At 39.7% G+C, this 20,964-nt stretch overlaps 1 long non-coding RNA gene across 2 annotated transcripts; it reads left to right on the top strand.

Moving 5' to 3' along the window:
* The first annotated feature begins 700 nt into the window (after positions 1–700).
* On the top strand, positions 701–16,200 carry LOC112842512 (uncharacterized). Of its 2 annotated transcripts, XR_003214315.1 has the most exons (5): positions 701–825; positions 2,095–2,170; positions 13,636–13,744; positions 13,825–13,901; positions 14,167–16,200. It is a non-coding gene; the product is annotated as an uncharacterized LOC112842512 (long non-coding RNA). The 2 variants fall into 2 exon arrangements; XR_003214316.1 differs by lacking the exon at positions 2,095–2,170 and having other exon boundaries at positions 749–825.
* The last annotated feature ends 4,764 nt before the right edge of the window (positions 16,201–20,964 follow it).

The raw sequence follows: 20,964 nt of genomic DNA, 5'->3' as shown, positions 1-20,964 counted from the left end.
TCACTAAATCTTTAGAAACACATTTGAATATTCAAATTTGATGTAATAAATAAACCAAAATATTTTATTTTAAAACAAATCTGAAAATGTTAGTCTACAAAATGTGCAGCTATTTAATTTATTCTTTTTAGGTGATGGTCAGGTGATGGTGGAGAGGCAGGTGAGGAATGCCACAGTGGAAGTACAGAGGTACATGGCAGATCCTTTGATTCCCCAGACAGAGGATCTACTCCACTTCTGGGCAACCAGGAAGACTATATACCCCCATCTGTATAAACTTGCTTTGCAGTTTCTGTGCACTCCAGCATCATCTGTTCCATGTGAGAGGATTTTCTCTAAAGCAGGAGAAATTATATCCAAGAAAAGAAACAGACTCAGTCCTCGCACAGTGGAACAAATTCCTTTCTTAAATAAAAACCAAACAGGATAACCTTAAATGCATCATGTTTTTACTTGACAAGTTCGCAAGCATTTCCCCTCCCAGTTCACAATCATTTCTTTCAAAAAATGTATAAGAGATTTAGCAAATATAATATCATTTATAAACATACCTGTCCAGGTGTCCAGTGGTTAATTGCTAAGTACCTGGAGGCAGGACCTCACAGCAGAGGCATACTTCATAATGTGTTGCACATTATTATATGTATTTTCATATAATCAGCGGCAGGTGTTGTAAATCAGGGCAGGTGCGCGGGCCAGAGGCAGGAGCCCAAGATGAGCTCCGCCCAGGCAGTGGAGACAGAGGAGAGGGAGAGAGCACAACTACAACAAAACGTGGCCTGACAGAGCCAGCCAGGGAGGTACGGAGACCATGACAGAAAGAAGGTAAGGATTAAATTGGAGAATTACTGTTCTGGACTGATTTGGTGCAGTTTTTACACAAAAGGTCTTTCTCACTGCTCTCAATGCAGTTCTCAAATCAGTAACGCATATTCTCATTCACATTAGAAATTGTCAGTGTTTTTGTGCATGCTTTAGTCTTTAACATATTTGTTACTATGTTGATGCACTTCTCACTAAAATCTGACAAGTCATCACAACAGTTTGTACGTTTGTCAGTCACAACTCTAGATCACTCACTTTCCTGAATACCATCTAGTATTGCATTGTTTTCAACAAAATTAATTGTGTGAAAATACATAAAGGAACATATCCACAAACACTTGAACTTTCAGTAACAAGTATCATTTTGTTTGCAACAAGTAGAAGTACATATTCTCAATTAGCAGCTAAATACATGATTCAATTCAACGTTATTTACACAGCGCGAAATCACAACACCCCCTATGAGCAAGCACTTTGGCGACAGTGGGAAGGAAAAACTCCCTTTTAACAGGAAGAAACAGTTTGCTTTTTTTCTGTTGCATCAAATGTGTAGTTTTAAATAAATCAGTGACATTTCATTGCAGGTTTTACTCTACATTAGGCAGACATTTTTGAAGTACTTTCCAAAGTCAGCCTTTGGGAAAAAACAAAACAAAACAGTTTGAGTTTAAAAAAAGAAAAGAAAAAAAAAAGTTTTTATTCAGTCATCACAGAGTTGATGTGATTGACTGACTATTCCGCACGATCTGATATCGTCGTGTTGGTGTTGTTCCCAGATCATCATGAAAATGTTGTTCCAGGATCAACATTGCAAGTGACCAATCAGAATGTTGTGACGTCATAATTTTGCGACTTCGGGAAAAACCGCCGTAAAACAATAAACTGTACTTAAGCTGCGAGAAACCGCCTCTGTCCACCAATCAACGGACCCTGACCCTAATCCTAACCCTTTTTGTCCTAAATTGGTTTTTAAGTATCTTCTAATTGATTAATAAACATTTGGTTTTTAGTATGTCAGTGAGGCCTTGCCTTGTAGAGAAGCCTGCTTGAGCCCCACTTTGCCGATTGGAGGCTAAAAACTGAACTAGAACCTCTTTTTATCCTCCTTTTGATAAAAGATAGGACTCTATTCGCAGAAAAAGGAAAGAAGTTGCATGGAGAGCATGGACTCTAATTAAAACCTTGGATTTTGAGAGTGACTTCTTGGACTGGAGGATTTTGAACTGTTTGTGACCCTCTAAACTGAGTGTTTCAGACCTTTTCACCTAGGAAATTCACGGATGCAGCACCTAGGCTAAAAGCTACTGGAGATCTGGAGTGGAGCAAACTTGAGGCCTAAACACAGGTAAGCCTCTATACTGACCATGGATTTTTCCAACAGGTTCCAGGTGGCCCAATCCAGCTTCCCAGCGGAGGTTAGAACGAACCCATTTGCCAGAAAATACCACAGCAGAGAGGGGGGACAAACAGATCCACAACGCAATCGTCAATCTGTATATCAACCGTTAAATGCAAACATTAGACAGGTGGCAAAGAGTTATTTTAAGTTAATGCAGGCCATACATCACAAGTACATTATTGACAAAGCTATTTTAACCAAAACTCCCCCTGAGTAGACCGATATCAAAACTTACCGCATTTATCAGGCCCTCCTCCCCCACGGAGGAACTTAGGGAGGCAGTGGGAAGGAACACGCAGACATGGTTGCAAAATAACCTGTCCATACTTCAGGAACACTATACCAAAATTATTGCAAATCATGGTCACACAACATGTGACGATACGGCCTTTCAGGTCGCAGAAAACTGGATGAAAAAGCGCTACAAGGCCAGGTTGGCTGCAGGTACGATGGAGGCAGTTAAATCTTTACTCACTGAAAACTTGGAGGACTCAGCTATCTCTGCTCCCTCGCTATCTGTAGAATGTTTTGAAGAAGAGACAGCAGAGGAATTAAACTTAGACAGCGAGGAGGAATTCCCACCCCTCAGCCAAGTGAACAGATTAAACCAGACGTCCCTTTACCCTGAAGTTCAGGTCATGAGGAATCCCACTGTCCGGGACTCACAATCCACCCCGTTGATAGATGACCCTGTGCCAGTACCACAATTTAATAAAACCAGGGACGCCATTCAAACAAGCCGGGTGATTTCTCCTATTGTCTCTGAAAACGTCGAACAAGTGATTGGATCCGTCCGGGATCCAGAACCGACAGGTGATAGGCCTCCTGCGCCGCCGTGCCCTCCTTGCGATCCTTTGTCCCCCCTCGACCTCCCGCTCAGTGTTGGGGCCAGGGGAGGGGGAGAGACTTGGGCAGGTGGAGGTTGGACCACCGATTCTCCAGCCCAAAACAATTTGGAGAAAACCTAATAGAGCAAATAAGAGTGAAACACAAATTAGACCCGAGACACAGGGAAAACAACCTACTGTGACTAAATCTCATTCATTCCATCATATTAAAAGTGTGCGTTCTAATGTGTCAGTGTTACAGGCTAGTCCGAAGATACAGACCTGCAGTGACGGGTTGCAGACTCTTAACAAGACCTATTCTTCGGCTGGCAGAGCTTTAGCTGACGATGCAGGGGCGCCCCCTGGGGGGACTCAAAACTTGGATTCAAGCTCCAAAGGCGAAAGGAGTGTAAGCGGCCAAGCAAAGGTGGTGGGAAACAAAACTAATATCATGATGATGAGGGGGTCCGTTAACCACAGTGTGGCCGAACACCAAGGTACAGTCGGACAGATACCGTCCGACTTACCATAAAGCCAGGAAGGGCAGGAAGATCATGGATTGGGCGTTCTGTGGGACTCTGCCAATCTGGTTCCTAGGTGATTCCAATTTGAACCGCATACCAGCTTACAATAATGATAACATCCAAATTGACAGCTATCCGGGGGCCTCGTTCTACCACTTTCTCCAGATTTTGGAGAAGACCCCGATTCATCCAAACATCAAATTAGTAGTGTTATCGGTGGGAATTAACAATAGGGACCAAGATGCAGAAAAAACTTCCATCAAACAATTAAGAATGCTTTACAAAAAAGCAAAATCTGTCTTTCCAAATGCTGAGGTAGTCTTCCCATTAATTAATTTTTCATCTTCCCTCCCAATAGAACAACAACGAAATTTAACTCTCATCAACAGCTTCGCTGCAAAACGGCTTTTGGTCCTGAACCCGTTTTCTGGGGACCATTTTGAAACAGTTGGGGACAATATTCACTGGACACAAGATACAGCGCAGTGTATATTTGCAAATTGGTGTGACCAACTACAATTAAATCTTTAATCTAAAAAGCCTTAAAACCGTAAAATTACAACGGTCAACGGGAAGAATAAAAATTCAAATCTATGTTGATCAAAGCGAAGTAAATTGTGAACAACAGCATGGGAGGAAATAAGATTTATGTTATTGTTTCTTAAAATAAGGATAATACCTTTTTTGAGCCACACGAGGGAGCCAGAACTCCAATTTCAGAGAAGACCGCACTTAACAGTAGTTCTGTTGTGTGTTCTATCATCTGTAAGAGGTGCTCTCCAATGTATATGGGAGAAACGGGCTAGACTCATGTAGATAGGTTAAAACAACATATATACAGCATTGGGTAAGACAGATTAAATAACTCCCTTGGTCCAACATTATCAAACACATCCACCGAACCTTATGGGCATCCTGGAACTACAACCCTGTGCGGCGTGGACGGAGGGACAGAGGAGGAGACATGAGGACCTGTGGATCAAGAGACTAAACACCAGAACTCCATATGGGCTAAACTTTAGATAACACCAGTTTGACATTGATATGCTATCTCTTGCTTTTTGTGTGAGAATAAAGTTGTTCAGACAGCAGGAATTGTGATAGGAGTGTTTTAGTTACTTAGTTTTGGTTTAGTTTTACTGTATGGAAACCTCTGTGGGTCACCTTATGTAAATAATTTCGTAGTGATCTTGTGGAATTGGTCTTTTTTTCCCCACAAAAAAAAAAAAAAAAATTAATCAATTAAACCTACCTTTGTATACTTACTTTGACCGTAATATTCCCTTTAATGAGAGGGATCTTGATCTGGAGGGTGAGAGCTCCAGTTGGAGTTTGATTTTTCTCTTTGCTTGTGGGAAAATAGATTTCAAAAATAAAAATGAGACCTTTGTAAAGAACTTTTTGATCACCAACTAATACATTTGAAATAGAGGTCATATTATATCAATGTATATATTTTGTGGGATCTGTTTTAATCACAGTCTCTCCCTTGTGAATGCATGTTTATTAATTGCACTGTATATAGGAGCATTGAAACCGACTAACTATTTTTAGGAAAGGGAGAGCGTGTGAAGGTTAAATGGAAAAATATAGATCCTTTTCCCTCTTCAGATTAAAAGGGAATGAGAAGACAATATATAATATGTCTATTTCTTTAAAAACATAATGCAATAAAGCTAATGAAAAGACCCGCTAAGAGGACTAGTGGAAAATAAAGTCTTTAGATACAGGGGATACAGGAGCTAATGGGTGGAGAGTTATGGGCCTCTGTATGCCAGTGCACCTGAATCACATCTGTGAAACAACAAAAACTCAGACTCCTAATACCTAACCCTAACCCTTTAATAAACGGTAAGCAGAATTGATATTGTCCTTGCAACATTGGAATTTCATAAATGCACGAATGGCTTGTCGCGCAAAAGAATAACGTCACAACATTCTGATAGCGTCAGTTCTTTCATCAATGCATCTCACTATAAAAAAATTTTAATTGAGATGTTCAGTACTGTACTCGCACCTAAATGTGTCTTTTTGGATCATTAAAATAAAATAATAGCATTTTTTAATATACAACTAATTTCATTCCTTTTCAACAGCTTTATGAAAGTAATTGAAGAAGTTCTAAGTAATCCATCTCTTAAAACTGTTTTGTATACATTAAATAATCATGCTATGTGCCATAATACATTTTATAATTAAAAACGTTATTACTCTTCCACAACTTTTAGAACCAGCATCATGTCACTTTGTACACTCCATACATGCCCACAGCTACCCCTAAAATACATATCATTGAATTGATTACAATATTGGTAGTTGTTGCTGTTATAGAAGGCCATTTTATTGAGTCTCTATATATTACATTTCTATCACTTAGAATTTTCTCTGTAAATGTAACAACATATAAAACTAGATAAAGACTTTGTATTGTCAAAACCTCTACATGTTGTGTAGAGAGTGAAGTTCCACTGAAGACACAGAACACACATGAAACACATCTAAGTGTTCAGTGTTAATTATTCTATGTAAAGTTGTAATTTTAGCATTTTTCTACACTCAGATGTGCCCACAGAGCAGTCTTAAGCTGTCACTAGTTATGTAGGTTTGTAGTTCACTAGCTCACTGAACCTGAAAAGAAAGTGCTAGCCAAAGGACCCAATTTTGCCATTTCTCAACAGTTGCCCATAGTGAATCTCATCACAGCCACAGAAACCGCCATAAGGATTAACAAATTAAGACAAACAGAAGCAGAACAAATCAGGATAAAGGTTTCAGCCACCCTCTCCAGTGCTAAAGTCCCTCCGTCTAACCTCACAATATAAGAAAAGAAGGGAAGGGGCACTGTTGTTCTAAACACAACAGATGTTACACAAAAATTACTACAGTCCTCAGTGACAACAATACCTATGAAGCCTTAAAACGAGACCCCAGAAGCAGCTACAAAAAGAAAGTTATCAGTTGGCTTCAAGAACTTGAGAAGGACAAAATCATTGACCGCCCTACTTATCATCTATACCCAGGGGATGCTATACCCTGTATTTATGGACTTCCTAAGATCCACAAAGATTGGGTCCCACTCAGCAACCTACAGTGGTATGCAAAAGTTTGGGTAACCCTGATAATTTTCATGATTTTTCTTCATAAATCATTGGTTCTTTGCATCAGCAATTTCATTTCAATATATCATATAGCAGACGAACACAATGATTTGAGAAGCGAAATTAAGTTTATAGGATTTACAGAAAATGTGCTATAGTTACTTAAACTAAATTAGGCAGGTGCATAAATTTGGGCACCCCAACAGAAAAATTACAATATTTAGTACATCCTTCTTTTGCAGAAATAACAGCCTCTAAATGCCTTCTATAGCTTCCAATGAGAGTCTGGATTCTGGTTGAAGGTATTTTGGACCATTGTTCTTTACAAAACATCTCCAGTTCAGTCAGGTTTGATGGTTTCCGAGCATAGACAGCCTGCTTTAAGGCACACCATAGATTTTCAATAATATTCAGGTCTGGGGACCGAGATGGCCATTCTAGAACGTTGTACTTGATCCTCATGAATGCCTTAGTAGATTTTGAGCAGTGTTTAGGGTCCGTTGTCTTGTTGAAATATCCAGCCCCGGCGCAACTTCAACTTTGTCACTGATTCTTGAACATTGTTCTCAAGAATCTGGTGATATTGACTGGAATCCATGCGACCCTCAACTTTAACAAGATTCCCAGTCCCTGTACTGGCCACACAGCCCCACAGCATGATGGAACAGCCACCACATTTTACTGTGGGTAGCAAGTGTTTCTCTTGGATGCTGTGTTCTGTTTCCGCCATGCATACCACCTCTTGTTCTGTCCAAATAACTCAATTTTAGTTTCATCAGTCCACAGCACCTTATTCCAAAATGAAGATCGCTTGTCCAAATGTGCTTTAGCATACCCTCAAGCGACTCTGTTTGTTGCATGTGCGCAGAAAAGGTTTCTTCTGCATTACTCTCCCATACAGCACCTCCATCTGCAAAGTGTGCTGAATAGTTGAACAATACACAGTGACACCATCTGCAGCAAGATGATGTTGTAGGTCTTTGGACGTGGTCTGTGGGTTGGGTATGACTGTTCTCACCATCCTTCACCTCGGCTTATCTAAGATTTTTCTTGACCTGCCACTTTGGGCCTTAACTAGAACTGTGCCTGTGGTCTTCCATTTCCTCACTATGTTCATCACAGTGGAAACTGACAGCTGAAATCTCTGAGATAGCCTTTTGTATCCTTCCCCTAAAGTTAACCATGATGTTTTAGAATCTTTGTTTTCAGGTCATTTGAGAGTTGTTTTGAGGTTCCCATGTTGCCACTCTTGAAGAGGAGAAAAACTTCCAATTGGCCACCTTAAATACCCTTTCTCATGATTGGATTCACCTGTGTATGTAGGTCAAGGGTCAATGAGCTTACCAAACAAATTTGTGTTCCAATAATTAGTGCTAAAGGTATTCAAATCAAAACGACAAGGGTGCCCAAATTTATGCACCTGCCTAATTTAGTTAACTATTGCACACTTTTCTGTAAACACCATACCAAACTTCATTCCACTTCTCAAATATCATTGCCTTCGTCTGCTATATGATATATTTAAATGAAATTACTGATCCAAACAACCAGTGATTTATGAAGAAGAAGAAAAAAAAAAAAAAAAAAAAAGATTATCAGGGGTGCCTAAACTTTTGCATACCACTGTATGATAAATTTTCCCCACCAGGATGACACAGAACGACCTCCAACCCAAAAAAAAGATACTGTCAGGACAAGTCACCAAAGATGTGAACCTTTGGGTGTGGATTGCTGATGTTTAAAGTGCACGCTGTTGTCAGTGCAGCCAATACAAACCTGCAGCATTGTGGTTGGACTGGCATTGGCCATCTCTGAAACCGTTGGGCCAAAAAATGCAGACAGAAAGCAATAAGTACATAGCTAAAAATGGCCTATTGGAGACAGGAGAAGCAATTGTATCAAACCCTGGGAAGCTGCCTTGCAAATAAATTATTCACGTAGAAGGGGAGGGGGAGGTCGAAGCAAACCAACAGCAAAAGAGGTCTTGCAGGCAAATCCTCTATTGAGATGGGGAATACTCAGTATTTTACAAAGGGCAGACGAGGACAAACTGTGCTCAATTGCAATCCATGCAATAAGTTCTGGAATCTACAACTTTCCTACCAGGGCATGTGCTGATGTCATTGTTCAGACTACCATGATAATGTAAAAGAAATTACTAAATCAGCACAGTTTCAGATTTGTCTTGTTAATGAGGAGGAAAACCCTGTAGGGGAAATGGAGAGGGCATGCAGAGAACTGTTGTGTGACCCATTTACAGATAGTGAAGGAAAAGGAAATCTGACAGAGGGTCCAACTACAACTTCAAGACATCGACCTAAGGTGATCATTGTTTTGACATATGAATTTACCAATTATGGTAATTCAGTTTCCATTGATGTCAAGACTACCGTATTTTCTGCACTATAAGGCGCACTTAAAATCCTTTAATTTTCTGAAAAATCAACAGTGCGCCTTATAATCCATTGTGCCCTGTGTATGAATTCTGGTTGTGCTTACTGACCTCGAACTGATCTTACATGGTACGTGGCACTCAAAGATCTGTCAAAAATGTTTTAGTACGACTTTGGTAAGCTATGAAGCTGCACAGCTTGACGGATTGTTTGGGCATTACGGCTACCGTAGTCAGGAGCCTCGCAAAGTAATCCGGGAGACAACTCCGCTTCAGGTCCCAAAGTCAAACGAACACTGCAGCATCACTGAGAGTTAGAAACTGTCTAAATTCTTTCATCTTTAATAAAATGATCAGCGTTGCTGCTTTACCAGGTGTAACAATTAAGTTTAACATCCAGACATCCATGAAAACATAATTTATTAAATTTAACGGAGTTAGAAGTTAACAGGAAGTTAGCTCGCTAGTTTACACCCAAACATGATATAGCATGTTCTGACAGAGATTTCTGTAGAAATTAAAAACGTACAGCTCTGCTATCACTTCCAACATAAATGAAGACAGGAAACTAAACAGCAGTGATTTTTGTAGGAGTACTGAAGTTGGGCTAGCTGGTAATATAATGATGTGCTACGTGATCATTAGCAACACAGCTATGTTAGGATAACAAACAGTGAAGCTGGAGGATGAATGCTAACTTTTTTCCCCACTTGATAAAAGTTAACGTGGGGGTTCCTGATGGTTGGGAACAAATGCAATCGCAATCTTATGGCAGGATGCTGTAAACTTCAGTCAGGAGAACTACTGAGATAATCCATCCACAATACGAGGTTAGTCATTAATATACTGCAACAACATGGGAGTAGAGCAGCTGCAAGAGAATTCAACATTAATGAATTAATGGTGAGAACGTGGAGGAAGCAAGAAGAATTAGTCAGGTAAAATTTGACTTATCTGACTGTTTTGTTTCACTTAGTGGGCCTTATGGTCCAAAAAAATATGGTAACATAAGTGATAAAATGTCAAAACAAGACTTGAAAATCGTGAAATGCAATATACCATTAAACATCACACATTAAATTTAATTGGTCACTGTTTTTTTGAATTAAAGTTGCAGCATTTCTTATAGAGCACAGAAAATATGGAAGAATCAAATATACGAGCCACCTCCAGAAAAGTCCACGAGGAGAGATAGGGCAACACGGTGTATAAATTACAGGTAAATCAACAATTATAACTTTAATGAAAGCACAACAATCAGTAGTGATGGCCCGCTTGAAGCTGACGCTCCGGAGCGTGTGTCGAAAAAAACAACACACTGGTTCATAAGCACTGTGTCGAGGCTTGCTTCGTTTGGCAAAAGTCACGTGACCAGTGACGTCCGAAGCTTCATTACGCACGTAACTGCTTCGGTACCTGATTCAAATGGAAGGAAGTGAATCATTCGCGGGATTTGTGGAGTGTTTTGATGGTGACAGATAGCGAACCACTGATCATTCTACTGAGAGATTTGGTTCTGTTGTGTGGGAGTATTTTGAGTTGATTTTGGTCGGTGGGTTTTCCAGCTTTGTGTTCTGGCTGTTTGCTTTTGTTTTGCGCGTGTTTATTTTATATGAAAACGGGAAAAACTTAAAATGTCAAAAATCTGCTTTTCATAATATAAATATCATTAAATAACTTTAGAAAAACTTCCATTTGACTCGTAACATTTAATGTTATAAAAAGATATATTTTATTTTAAAAAATAATCTTAAAATGTTAGTCTACAAAATGTGCCCCAATTTAATTTATTTAATCCCTTCAGCTGATAGTTTGTGGGGCCCAGGTAGACTGTATAACTGCATCTCTACCGGTTTTTCTGCACTCCAGCCTCTTCTGTGCCATGTGAAGGGATTTTCCTTAAGGCAGGAGAAATTATCTCCAAGAAAAGGAAGAGGTTCGGCCATCGCACAGTGGAACAAATTCTCTTCTTAAATAAAAATGAAAAAGGGTTTCCTTAAATGCATCATGGTTTTAATTTGCAAGTTCATAAGCATTTTCCCTTTCCATTTCACAATCAATTCTACCCCCAGGTCAAAATTATGTAAAGGAAAATTTCCCTAATATAATATTATTTATAAATATACCCGTCTAGCGATTAATTGCATAAGTACATGGAGGCAGGACCTCACAGCAGAAGCATACTGCATAATGTGCATTATTATATGTATGTTATATGTAACGTGGTATTTTTCAATTATTGTATTTACCAACATCAAGAAGTCACAAGCAAATAAAGACCAAACCATGGTGCATGTTCACACAAGGAAAGTTTACTGGGCAAAACTATTTATTAAACAAATAAACTACATTTTTTAAACACCAAAAAATACGCGTTCAAAGCAACACAACAGCAGCCCAATATGAGACAGAGTTCCACTCTGTAGAGTGGGCTATCATTATGAAGCAGTTGGTTTTATTTTGTGGATTCAAGCTGCTCTTCATATTTTTGGACACAAGATGTCACCAGAGAGGACTGTGTTGAAAAGCTTCGAGTAATGAACCGTTTTTCAATACAAGCTTCAATGCTTCAGGAAAGCTTTATTTGGCCATCACTAACAATCAGGTCTAACATAATGATCACTACAGGTGCAGCTATATCTTTCATACACAGTTCAGAAAGAGGAGGCTGTTACATCACAAGAACCTGAGCATTTTTATGTCAGAAAGTTGTGTATTAAACAAAATGCAACACTGTGTTCTCTTATGTGGAAAACTATTTCTCTTCCATTTCTAGTAGTCTTCCTTTTAATAGATTTTCCCCTGCCGATTAATTTTTCATTGTGGTAGGGTAGGTTACACAGATGTCAAATTGAGGAAATTAGCATTTTGTCATGATCTGTGTGCGGCAGGCAGAACAGAGAACCAAATGCAGACTCTAGGAGGTGAAACTTAAACTAAAAAAAAACCTCAGCTTTATTGCTGGCATGAGTCAATACAAAATCAAACTGGAAAAACTATAAACAGAACACACAGGCTCATATGAGAGAGATCGCGAAGCTGGACAGAAGAAAACAAAGGGCTTAAATACACAGGGAATGACGAGGGAACAGGAAACTGATGGGGAACACAGCTGGGGCTAATTACACACAATGAGACAGAGGACGGAAAGCTAAACATAACGCATGAGACAAGGTACGTTCAAAGTAAAAGAAGCAAAGCAAAACATGGCGCACACAGACAGGAGACTACCAAAGTAAAACAGGAAGTAACGGGGGAACACACACAGAGATGCAGACAGACACACAGAGACATGACTGGGGAAACATGGATAAACATGACAGGCAGGGAGAAGAGAATGAAACACGAGGGAAGCAAGACACAAGAACTCGCAACAAAGATAAACACAGACACACAAAGGGCAAAGACACAAGAAGAAATCTGATAATCAAAAAGCTAAAAAGAACAACCTTGCCACTATAGAATAAATCCTTAGCATAACAAAGTGGACTTAAATGACAGTCAGAATACAAAATGACATCAAAACACACGAAACTCGTGACACATTCCCAACTTTAAATTGTTAAAGTCACAATGCTGTGCACAAAAACAACATTTCCATACATGCTTTAGTTGCCCTTTAAATATGTTAGGTTTCTATGAGGGTATGTTACAGTATAGTCGAAGGAGTTTGCAAAGAAAAGCGTCTGGACTTCTTTAAGTTGCTTGAAGACGTTTCACCTCTCATCCGAGAAGCTTCTTCAGTTCTAAGGTCAAATGGCCGAGAGTCCCAGATTTAAACCCAGTGGGAGTATCCCCCCAAGGAGGGACAAAGGACCCCCTGGTGATCCTCTAATCACATGCGCCAAGGTGTGAAAGCGGGTGTGGGACCTAATCAGCCAGGGTTTCGGGTGAGCTCATTGTGAAACCTGGCCCCACCTTGTCATGTGAATTCCTGAGGTCAGATGGCCCAGGATGTGAGTGGGCGTTAAGGCGCCTGGGGAGGGAACTCAAAACTGGATTATAGATGGCAGACAGTTGGTGTCGTAAACCACCGCCTCTGTTCAAAGATGGTCGCTCACAGTGGACATAGATGGCCTCTTTCACTCCTCTTTCAAACCATCTGTCCTCTCTGTCCAAAATGTGAACATTGGCATCCTCAAAAGAGTGACCTTTATCCTTAAGATGCAGATGGACTGCTGAGTCTTGTCCTGTGGAGGTGGCTCTTCTATGTTGTGCCATACGCTTGTGAAGTGGCTGTTTGGTCTCTCCAATGTAGAGGTCTGGGCATTCCCAGACCTCTACATTGGAGAGACCAAACGGTTGTGATCGTTGTGCTGTATATTTCACAGGTGACTCTTGTGTTTTCAAAAATACTGTAACTTTAGTATAGTGAATAAATAAACATTTTCCATTAGATTACAGCAGTGCTTCCCAAATATGTAGACCAGGGCCCATTGGTGGGCTGGGAAGGTGCTGCAGGTGGGCCTCAGTAAAAAAAAAAAAATGAGTATCAAAAAGTAATTGGTGGTGGTTATTTTGTGATATTGCTTAATACTCTGATTTACATTTACTGCTTTTGTATGTGAAGGATGCCACACCGAGGATGTGGACAAGTATCAAAATGACATTTCGAACAACGATGAAGGCAATGGTACAGCAACGTGGAGCAATTGCTATAAAAATACTGGAAGCCTCAGGTGTGTGAACTGTTATAGCAGAAAGAAAGCACTTGTATGTTAATATGTCCTAGCTCCTAACTTAAATATATTTCTAATAGTGTTTGAGGCAGAGAACAATGGTGCCATGTGTTCTACTCAAAAATCACCGATTCCAGGGCCTTCAATCACCAATTGGGTAAGACTTATTTATAACTGAGGAATTTATTGTAGAAAGTCTATTTTGTATACTTGCCTTTATTATTATTTTTCGTATTGATGTAAGTGGGCAAAAAGGAAAATTCACGCTTAGCTTGCATGTAATGTTTTTTTTTTTTGGCTTTTGAATATTTGATAAGGAAAGCATTATCCAACACCTACTAATGGCAGATTAATCAATATAGTCATCTGGAATGAGGTGATAAGATACTTGTTTTTGTTTTTTTGAACATGCACCGATCCAGTGTGACAGCTGCTCCAGGTGGTTTGACACACAGTGCCTCCAGATGAACACAGAGCAGTTTTGGAAAGCAGAGGCTGGAGAATGGGACCGCTCTCTGTGTGAAAAATACATACTTGTTTGAAATGAAGACAAATGTATGCTGTCAAGACAACAAATGGGTTTTCTAACATTTTCGTTATCGTTTTTGAAGTCTTTGTGTCCTTATGAATAATGTATATAATGCTGAATAATTTCATGTAACTTTAAGTGTTTTTATCAGACTCTCAGGAAAGAATGTAATTTGTTTTTACATTCTTGGTACTTGGATATGGGGAATTAATAGATAGTTATTGATATATTTTCATTATGTTCTCTATTTCAAACTCTAAATTAAGCTTGGTTATACTTTTGTATTATATTCTTTGTACATGTCCTTTAATACATTTTTGATAACATAAAACTAAATTCTGAGAGAAATCAGTATTTTTCAATACAGAATGCACAAATGTTTCTTAAATTGATTTGGCAGGCAGCGTTACATTAGTAAAATAAAATATATCACATTAGAAAACTTGGGTTAATAGCTTTGAACAGAGGAACCAAGTTTGACCAAAAATGACAAATATTATTTTTCATTTTATTAATTTTTTTGACTATTTTAAGTGGATTTGTGGTATAAAAGCAGAATGACAGAATGTTAAAAGAAGTTACATTTAACCGCTCTGAGCTGGGAATTGGGTTCTCCGGCTGTTTGAAGCCATGGAACTTTTGACTTTTCATGCAAGCTAAACACTATGAGCCAATAAATATAATAAAAGAACATAAACATGGTGTCCTGGGTCTTTGACCCTGCATATTCAGTTTTAGGATGTTTATTTAACTTTAAACTTATGACTTGTTCTTTTGGAGTTTTAGATGTGGATTATATTTGGGCTGTGTCTCTAGTCCTTTCACTATAATATTGTGTCATTGTGCTTCTAAGTGTCCCTTTGTTTCCACTCAGTTCATATGTCTTAGTCCTAATCTATGTTTGTTACTTCCTGTTTTATTTATGTTGGCAATTTTATTATTTTGATATCTTGTATATGTTGTGTGTGTTGTTTAGTTTTGCGTTCCCTTGTCTCGTTAGTAAGATTCTGTTCAGCTGTGTTCCCTGGTGTTTCTCATGTCCCTAATAACCTGGCATATATATGTTGTCTGAGTTTTTGTTTTTTGATCATGTTACTCCTCCTGGGTGTATTCACCCTAACAGTATGTTTTCCCTGTTAAGTGGAAGGCTTGATTTTTTTTTTTTCCCTCCTTGTATTGTTGCTTGTGGTATTTTGTATGTTGTTGTGGTTTAATAAAATCACCTTTTGGATTATTCCCTAATGTGCCTGAGTTCTGCTCTTGAGTGCAACTGTGAAAGGCACACAGCCAGCCTTGACAATAATTGTTCTTTAAATTTTGATGAATATTGCAGCAGATCGAGATGAAACTTGGCCCAGATGTAGACTCAGTGGCCCAAAGAAGGAATGTGTTAAAAGTTTGATCCCTCCACCCCCCCTCTTTTTTTTTTATCTCTTTGTTATAGACTAGAATGTTTAAGGTAGAAATATAATTGAATAATGAGGTTGGTTTATTTTCACAGTAGTGTGCAGAAGTATGGAGGGGAATTTTTATTTTATTTGCTTTTTCTTTCTCTTTTTGCCTCTCTCAGGGACTCTAGCTCGGTTTCACGGGGCCCAGTTTTCTTTTTCCTATGGATCACAAGATCAGCTTATTTGGGGAGGGAAGCGGGGGTATTAGATAGTGATGGCCAAACAAAGTTTTCTGAAGCATTGAATTTTGTGTTAAAAAAACACTTTTCAACACAGTCGACTATTGATGGCAAAGAATATGAATGTTTTTTGGGGGCGGGGGGGGAATTATGTCTATTTGTTTAATGATTAATTGGATGAATAAACTTTCCTTACTTGAACATGTGCCATGGTGTGGTCTTTCTTTGCTTGTGACGTCTTGATGTTGGTAAATACAATAGACAAAAAATACATATAATAACGTACAACATATTTTGGAGAATGCCTCTGCTGTGAGGTCCTGACTCCAGGTACTTTAATCACTGGACAGCTGGACAACTATGTTTATAAATAATATTATATTAGGCCAATTTTCTTATACATATTTTTGATCTGATAGAATTGATTGTGAATTGGAAAGGGAAAATGCTTATGAACTTGTAAAGTAAAAACATGATGCTTTTAAAGTTATTATGTTGGGGTTTTATTTAAGAAGAGAATTTGTTCCACTGTGCGATGGCCGAGTCTGTTTCTTTTCTGGGAGATAATTTCTCCTGCCTTAGAGAAAATACTCTCATATGGAACAGAAGAGGCTGGAGTGCACAGAAAGTGCAATCCAAGTTGGTAGAGATGCAGGTATACAATCTTCCTGGGTCCCACAGACTCACCTAAAAATAATAAACAAATTTAATTGCTGCAAATTTTGTAGAGTAACATTTTAAGATTATTTTAAAAATAAAATATATATTTTTTATTATATTAAATTTAGAACAGCCAACAAAACAAAACAATCTGGAGCACCCAGTCCAAAAACAAGGGCATAAGAGTCCAAAAACGTAACTCAGGAGGTCATCCTGGAGGTCGACGGCACAAAAGTCCATAATTCAAAAGTTCCATAATAAGGTGGATCAGGGGGACGACCGGGGGCCAGCAGCAGTGATGGAGCAGGCGGTGATGGCCAATCAGACATGGGTGCCGACCCTCAGGCAGCATGGCGGGCGGTCGACGTTGTGACATGGGGATGTGGACGAGACCTCTCGAGTGGCTTGGTGGGTCTTCGTGAACGTGCTGTCTTGACAGGCAGTACTGAACGTGGATGTGGACAGGCACGCGGTGCTGGACATGGACGTGGATTTGGCGAGGCAGGCCATGCTGGACGTGGCTTGGCTGAGCCGCCAGGTGGCATGGAAGTCCTAGGTGGCTGTGTGGACTCCCCCGAGCCACCAGCAGAGACAGGTGGTGACTGAGAGAGCTCACCAGAGACTCCAGCTGAAACATGAACAGGTTCAGACGCCTGCTGAGCACTAACGGCTCCCACCCGAGATACTGGGCGTCCTGGTGCCCTGACTGGCCTCACCCTGAGAGCTGGCTTGGGTGCAGGGACAGACCGGACACCAGCCACTCTCACCCAAGGTATAGATACAGGTGCAAGAGATGGCTGATTTACAGCTGCTTTGACCCTAGGAGCCGAAACTGGCACAGGTAGGCGACCACTGCCTCCACCCCAGGGATCAGACGTGGGTGCGAGATCAAGCGGCGCCTCAGCCGCCCTGGAGCAGAGTAGAGTCCAGAACATTAACTTCTTGAGGTGCTGATATGGGAGCAACACTTGAAACAGTCTTTGAATTTACTGTGTCTTTGACATGGTCCATGTTTTCCTCAGAAGCTCCCTCTGAACAGTTAAACCCAGTTCTTTCAGTCTCACAGCATGACTCTGACAGAGTCTCAGACTTGGAATTAATCAGTTCAGCCTCGTGAAAAATACTCATATCATTGTTTATGGGCACGTTACTTAAATTTTCATGATCAGTCTTAGACTACGCTCACACTGCAGGCGAACGTGCATCAAATCCGACTTTTTTGACCCTATGCGACCCATATCCGATCATGGTGTGACAGTTTGAACAGCACAAATCCAATATTTTCAAATCCGACCCAGGTCACTTTCGTATGTGGTACTGAATCCGATACATATCTGATGTTTTAGAAAGCGACTGCTGTTTGAACGGTCATGTCGCATTAAATCTGTCTTTTATGTCACTGACACAAGACAGACACCAATTATCAGCACCAGAGAAGTGCCGGAGAAGACATCGTGAACGCTTCCTGGCCATCCAGTGTAGATGTTAGTGAAACTGCTGGGAAGACAACGCTGGAGAAACGTGAACATTTTAGTTGTACTGTATAATCTGCAGATTCTGACAGAAATCTGCAACTATCCTTTGAAGCACCGCTCCTCTGTAAAACAGCAATAAGGATAATTATTAGACCATATGTAAAAGACAAAATAACTTTATAACTTAAAGCAAAATTGGAAAACGTTAAGTCCGAAACAAGTCTTTATATTAAGGGCCATCAATCAAACAATATTGTTTTGTCCGGGTCTAAACGGAGCGCGTTGTGTGTGACGTCTTCTTTTGTGCATGCGGGCCGCTTTGAGGGTTCACACTAGAGCGCGTTTGCTGTCACATTTTATTTGTAGTGTGAGCAACCAGACAAAAAAAATCGGATTTGATCAAAAAATTGGAATTGAGCATTAAGGCCTGCAGTGTGAACGTAGCCTTACTTATACAAGGGTTAGCCACAACATAAGAGTCCCTAGAATCGGTCACAGTGAGTTAATAATTTGACCCTGGATTGAAACATTGAAACAGTTTGATAAACTGACTCAATGGAAGAACAGTCTTCAGCAAGATCAACACACAGAGACGCTAAGTAATGGACGCCTTCCATAGACTGTCGTCTATGGAAGGCGTCCCTTGTGTCTTAATAATAGCCCTTGTGCTGGTGGGATTGCTGCTGGCTGCCCCACTTACAGTCATTTTGTTCCTGAGTGCCATGGCAGGAGTATTCTCAGTCTTTGATATTTTATTGACATGAACAGTTTCTTCATATTGTTAGCTGCCGTTAGCTAAGGTTAGTTCATAGACTGCCTTCACAACTGCACAGGATTATTTGCAGCTAGCAGGTTGTTAATGCTATCCATCAAGTCTAACAGTCTGTGGTCTATGAATTAACCTCAGCTAACGCCAGCTAACAATTGTAGCTCGGTGGCTAGTAGCCTTCAGTAATAGTAATAAATCACACAGCAATAGTACATTGAAGATACTGAACTTGCACATAACTCATGTAGCTTCCACTATCTGGCTAACATTAGTTTAAAAAAAAAAAAAAGGCTTTTGACGCTGAGAGCAGCTTGGTTCCTGACAAACAGAGTTTGCATTGAATGGAACACCAACATTAACAGGACGCTTACATTAGAGCCACTTATTTCTTGTTTTGGTTGGGTTTCCGGCAATGTGTGGAATTAGCAAAATTAGGAGGGGATAGAGAGAGGATAGCCTAACATATGAAACAGGAAAAGACATGTAATCCATTTATTTCAACAAAGTATTCTAATTATTACCTTTTTAAACAGAAACTGTAACGGAATACAGTTACGCATATTTTGTATTTTAAATACATAATGCCGGTACATGTGTTCTGTTACTCCTGAACACTGAGGGTCGCCAAATTTATTTTCTATAACTGGTGTGAGTACAAGAAAATAATTATTAGAATGTAATGTGTTAAATTTGTTTAGATCAGATGAATAGGAAAGGATTTGTCTGTGTGTTTCAGTTTGGCTTAGCTGTAGGCCTGAGAGTGTGTGTAATTGTTTAGAGAGAAAGGAATTTATGGCCACTGGGGGTCTGGTGTCATAAAAGGAGTCAGGAAGCTACAGTTGGGGGTTGCTGATGCTGATGCTTGTACCTTTAATAAAAACGCATAATTTTTATAACTTAGAAGTAGGTTTGCAGGAGACTCTCCACATGCTTATCTGTAAATGTAAAACAATAAGAGGCCAATGGCCCAGTGAATGCAGAGTGGGAGTCTCACTGTTTGTAATATGTTAACTCTGTTTTGTATGTTGTGTAGAGGAATTTGGTGTAGCTTGGGTGAGGAGATTACTTTTATGACCCCCCAGGAAGTCACGTACACACGTACACACACACACACACACACATACACACAGGCACTCATGTGCTCGTGCATACACACACAGACACAGAGTTTGTAGCACACCATGGGGGTTTTATGATGGGGTCACTTCTATAAAGCTGACTGTAACTAACAAAGAGGTGGAAGATCTGCAGAGGGACACCGGCCTGGCACATCTCCCCTTCTAGAAGATGCATGCTTAAATGAAGATGAATAAAGATGAATAAAGGTTTTGTGAAATGACTACTGAGTTCCGGTGCCATCTCTGGATGCCCGAGGAATAAAAAGAACCGGGGTAAAACTGATTTCTCAACACTGGGCATGTCATGCCTGTTTTCTATGGGAGTGATAACATGCTTATTTCAATTCTTATTCCCACCTAGACTCTTGGTCTGTTTCACCTTCTTCACTTTGGAGCTTGGTTGTCTGTGACAAAAAGAAATTACAAACAGAGATTAAAAATAACCCAATTATTTATAATACAGTTAGGGTTTGAAGGGAGATATGTAAAAGGTTGGGTAGAGAAGACTGCACTTAATTTTTGACTCCTTTATTAAGAAACGGAGACTTTGTTCCAGGAATGTCTCGCAGTCTGTTTGACATGTGGCATAACAATGAGCTAAGGATAATTTGGGGCTTGTATCAAAACAACACACTGATGAACTTTCAGCAATTGCAGTCACATTTTAATGTTCCTACAGAACATTTTTTGGGGGGGGGGCTTTCTCCAGGTTCGTAAATTTGTTCATCCCAAAATTTCACAATCTGTAGAAACAGGTATATGATAATTTGGAGACATTTTTTTTTATTAGGGGAAAAGACAGAACTCATTTTATTTCTGCATTTTATTCATTGTTGTATGCTCATAGTAGCAGTACATTGAGTGCTATTCAAAAATGGGAGCGAGATCTTAATAATCAATATACTGAGGAGGATTGGAAAGGAGTCATTAACATAACTAGATCTAGTTTTACTTGCAACCACTTGAGAGAAACCCAATACAAAATTTTGCACCGCCTATATATAGCTTCTAATGTTTTGCATAAGATTACACCTCATGT

Source organism: Oreochromis niloticus, linkage group LG15 (assembly GCF_001858045.2).
Source record: "Oreochromis niloticus isolate F11D_XX linkage group LG15, O_niloticus_UMD_NMBU, whole genome shotgun sequence".
Classification (NCBI taxonomy): domain Eukaryota; kingdom Metazoa; phylum Chordata; class Actinopteri; order Cichliformes; family Cichlidae; genus Oreochromis; species Oreochromis niloticus.
The sequence above is the reverse complement of the archived record's forward strand: the minus strand, read 5'-3'. Positions and strand labels throughout refer to the sequence as shown.